The sequence below is a fragment of the Taurulus bubalis genome (genome assembly GCF_910589615.1).
Source record: "Taurulus bubalis genome assembly, chromosome: 12".
Classification (NCBI taxonomy): domain Eukaryota; kingdom Metazoa; phylum Chordata; class Actinopteri; order Perciformes; family Cottidae; genus Taurulus; species Taurulus bubalis.
The window spans coordinates 25791225-25796224 of record NC_136600.1 but is presented as its reverse complement, the minus strand read 5'-3'; the positions used below and the strand labels follow the sequence as shown (position 1 = coordinate 25796224).

At 43.9% G+C, this 5000-nt stretch overlaps 1 protein-coding gene across 1 annotated transcript in view; it reads left to right on the top strand.

Moving 5' to 3' along the window:
• The window catches only part of bbs9 (Bardet-Biedl syndrome 9), a gene marked incomplete at both ends in the record, with an annotated part of 88731 nt that overhangs the window by 83141 nt on the left and 590 nt on the right, over positions 1–5000 (top strand). The gene's annotated exons all lie outside the window — the stretch shown is intronic.

Here is a 5000-nt window from a genome sequence, read left to right as displayed (position 1 = left end):
AACTTCCTCAGTTATTCAAAGATTTGACATCAGGTCAACGTTTCCATGCTAACCCGTAAAATAACAATTTGTAATGACAAAAGTCTCTCAAAATAAACATTTCTCTCTTAAAACGAGGCCTAACTTTCTATATTTTTCTATATTCAATATCCCAGCATGCAAAGGCTTTAGGTTTTAGTCCCACGGATTTAGTTTTAGAGACGAGAATCATCCGTAAATCAAAATCTAAATAAAATGTCAGTGCTTGATGAATGACCTGTAAAGCTTCTCCTTTACAGCCTGAAGTCAGAGCGACAGACGCCATTAACCAAAAGGTCATGCAGAACAAAGCTTTGCATTGTTTCATCCGACAGGCTGGATTACGACGCGTCTCCGTTGTTTCCCGTTGAATCTCGGCTACAATAAATAAAACACGTAAATCTCTAACTCCAAAAAGAGGAGCGCAGAGGAGACGCAGCTGAGTGGTGTCTAACTAAACGTCTCATTCAGCTGCAGCGGCCAGAACGCCTCCCCTCCTCTCCTTGCATTCCTCTGCGTCTCCTTTTCCCCCTCGAGGTCCTCCTCCTCTTCCTCTCACTCTCTCCTCTATCTTCCTCTTCATTCCTCACCCTCTTCCTCTACTTCTGCTCCTCTTGCACCCTTTTTTAAATTTTTGGTCTCTCATCTGCTTTATATCTTGTTTCACGTTGGACAAGAATAAAGCCACAGAAGAAGACATGGGGAGGAAGAGATGCAGTAAAGGAGGAGAGAGAAGGGTGGAAGAGGAGGAGGAGAAGAAGAAGAAAGAAGGGTTGAGGAGGAGGAGAGAAGGGTTGAGGAGGAGGAGAAAGAAGGGTTGAAGAGGAGGAGGAGAAAGAAGGGTTGAAGAGGAGGAGGAAGAAGGGTTGAAGAGGAGGAGGAAGAAGGGTTGAAGAGGAGGAGAAAGAAGGGTTGAAGAGGAGGAGGAGAAAGAAAGGTTGAGGAGGAGAAAGAAGGGTTGAGGAGGAGGAGAAAGAAGGGAGGAGGAGGAGAAAGAAGGGTTGAGGAGGAGGAGAAAGAAGGGTTGAAGAGGAGGAGAAAGAAGGGTTGAGGAGGAGGAGAAAGAAGGGTTGAGGAGGAGGAGAGAAGGGTTGAGGAAGAAGAGGAGGAGGAGGAGGAAGAATAAAGGACGTAGTGAGATGTTTCTGCTCTGTCACTCAACCCCTCCTACATATATTGATTAATTGGTTTATTCATTCAATCTTTCATCAATTATTAAATTCCTTCTGTCCATTCATTTGAGTCCAATGTTCAAAATGAATCAACAGGTTATAATATCTGTTATTATTGCAGTGTTTAGGATTATGTTGTTTTGTGTTATTTTGCTTCCTCCGTGTACAAACTGTACAAATAGTTAGATTTTTATTCGTATATTTATATTTAAGTCTTATATTTTCTATTATCAAATTCTATTATTATTGTTTTATTATAAGTATTGTAGTTGTTTTCCTGCCTCACCTTTGTTCCTTTGTCTCTTCTCACCTCCTTTAACCCTCTACACATCTTTCTCTCTCTCTCTCTTTTCCCTCCCTCCCTTGTTCTCTCTCTCCTTTGTCTCTCTCCATCTGTCCGTCATCTCTCGCTCAGAGTTGCTGACTCTGTCTCTCTCTTAGCTATTCTTTCGTGACTCGCCCACATTCTCCCTTCCTCTGTTGACTTTACCAGAATCCATCACTCGGCCGTCCGGCTCGCCCGCGCTCTCAACCCCAAAATGTCTATAAAGTACCTGAAAATGTTTCTTCAGGCTTCTTCCACCGCAGAACTATTTACAGCCGTCAAGAGCTTTTTTTTTTTTTTTTTAGAAGAGGGGAAAAGTCTCAGCAGTCCGGAGTCGACCGGTTTCCTGAGCGTCGCGGTGACATAAAGAACCATTGAAGAGAATATGAAACATTTCCAATCAGCAGCATATTTTTTCGGAGCCACACAGGGTCATGACTGTGTTTCACCAGGTGTGCTTTTTATGTGAAACATATCAGGTGCATTTTTAAATAATTTTTGGTTCCATTTGACTGGCAACACCACTTTACAAGAACTTCCTCTCAACCCAGTAACGCCAGCAATACTGTGGCATGGAAACACATTCAGCCCAATCACTCATCTGAATGGGGCCGGGCCAGCGCGGCAACAAAAAAGTTAAAACCGTGCACGCGCCCAAATCTGGTGGAAACCAAGCTTCTGTTACGCCTTTCATCGATTCTGTTCCTCCAATTGGACTTCCTGTCTACCAATCCAGTAACATCGCACAGAACCACCAGGAACTTCCAAAAGATGCTTGGTAGGTGGTTGGATGAGCCGTCTGTCAATCAAACTCTCACCGAAAGGGAGTCGGGAGAAGAGTGGAGACGTCCGTGCCATCGAGAAACGTCTTCAGTGCCATTCTTTGGTTTCCTGACCAGTCTGAACGAGTTTTAGATGCCGAACCCTGACCATACCTCCGCCATCATTCATCCTTCATCCTTCATAACCACGATCTCCACCTGGCCTTAACTATACCGTAGGATACACGGAAATATTGGGAAGATTTTAGGGAAAACCATGGCATTGAACTTAATCTGCAGTTTTGCTGGATTGTCAAATATTGATGTTTGTGTCTGGAGATGCTGTTACTTTACCCTCTGTTCATCTCTCCGTCCTTCTTCTTCATCCCCAAGTGCCTCCATTGCTCCATATGGATAATACGACAATACACCCCCTATTTATAATGTAATTAAATCATTTTCAATCCCTAATACGACATCCTGTATCCCGAAGATAGAGCCCTTTACCCCGAGAGACGTATCCACCGCAGCCCGATAGCCAATGGGTTCAGAGATCGGACAAGTCAATCTATATCTTCTCAGTGTTATAATATAGAATGATGAGGTTATTACATTTTGATCTAAACCCACCTGACTGACATGCTGTGGCTCTACATTCAAATCCCTGGTTCCTTCTCACCGCATTAGGGCTTGTGATAGTCAGTAAGCAGGCATTTACAGTAAGTGGTGGTATTTAAAGTTGATTACACCCAGAAGTCAGACAGTGGAAGTAAGTGCAACTGTTGCATGCTGAACTGTGCCAAATCCAGCTTTTCGGATATATATATATTTTTTAAACCTGCTGATTTCGACTTTCAGGGAAGTGATTGCGTGGAAGATGTATTTATTTTTTTCCTCCCCGGAGACTGACTGTGCAACATTGTTCTCACAGAAGCATAACTCCGGCTCCTCAAATGACTTTCCCAGTCACGAGGAGGCTGTCGGAGACTGAGGGATTGCCGTCTGAACCTTTCCCCGTCTCTTTGGGAGTCCTCAGGGTTGCGTGCTGGGCCCGGGAACATTGTGCAACGCTGCAGTCGCACCTGGGATTCCCCCCACGTGCAACCTAAGAGTCTGATGCATTAAGGACAAGTGACTTATTAGACTTAACAAGGGAAATATTTATATATATATATAACCTAAGTGTCAACCGTGAAACAGTAATAACCAGTAGCTGAGGGTTTGATTCAGAGAAACATCTGTAAAAGTAACCAGAACAGAAGCGCACATGTTCAGTACGTCAAGGTGCATCCTTCCAAACATGAGGTGTGTTTTTTTAATTAACTCTTTGTCACGACCTCCTTAATTGACCTTATGCTCTTAATATTAACAACCGGACGTCAGACAGCAACACCAAACGTTCCACTTCCATTCCTCTCTATGTTCAGAAGAGATTTCTACAAATAGCCTGATTCATACAAATCATGGACAAATTGTATTAAAATGCGTAAAAGATAAAACATCCATGTAAATTAATTAATTAAATTAATAATGCATCATAATTTCTAATAATAATAATTACAAATATATATTTGAAACATTTAAAAAATATATATATTAATAATAATAATAATTAATAAATAACTCCAACAGCTTCAGTTAAATAGTAGTAAAATCTATGTGGTCATTTTTTGAATGACTCTTATTAAAGATTTTAAAGACGATACGATGTCGGGTGTGTAAAACAGGAAGTGAGCGTTGTTTACTGACTCAGTTCTTCATTTTTAGTCAATATTCATGAACGCTGGTAAAACTGGACAGAAGAACTCTTCCTCTCTTGTGCTCTAAAGTCTGTAAGAACACGCTCAGAGATCAGGGAATAACACAACCCCTCTTGTTTCTGCAGGAAACAAAACCTTTTTTCGGCATTAGTGGGAACTTTGTCTTAACGTGCCGACCTGGCCGCGCTCCCAACCCGGCTGCTTTCCTTGCTCCCTTCCTTTCCTTGCTTCCTCTCTTCCTCGCCCTGGAGGATGACAGTCTGCACCTCGGGGTCTGGAGAGGTTTTAATTGAAAGTGTCGGGTGTGTGCGCGTCGCCAAGTTTCCACAGAAACCTGCAGTTATGTCTCTCCAAGTATTTGATAACCCAGCGAGGTATTGTGCTGAGAATAGGTCGCCCGCCGCCCACCTCTCCTCCCCCTCCTCCCTCTCTCCTCCCTCTCCTCCCCCTCCTGTACACACTCTTTTCCCACTGCCTTTCCTTTCCCCCGGTCTTATCTCCGTCCCGCCTTCGTCTCCCCGTCTTTAATATCTGCCCTTCTCTCTCTCATCATCTCATCATCTCATCTCCTTGACCTTCAACAACCCTCTCTCTGTCTGCCTCCATCTCTCTCTCTCTCTCTCTCTCTCTCTCTCTCTCTCTCTCTCTCTCTCTGTGCCTCTCCCTGTCTTCGTCTGTGTCTCTCTGTCATCATCATTACAGGCTTGATTACCTGTCATTATGGCTCATTAGGGGCCTATCAGCATGGCGGCAGGCCGAGGGGTGGCGGGGCCAAGGAGGGGAGAGTGGGAGGTTACCTGTCAACACACACACACACACACACACACACACACACACACACACACATATCCTGTACTGCAAACCCATGAACCCATAACCAGCCAGAATGGATGACTCTTGATGTGTGTGTGTGTGTGTGTGTGTGTGTGTGTGTGTGTGTGTGTGTGTGTGTGTGTGTGTGAGA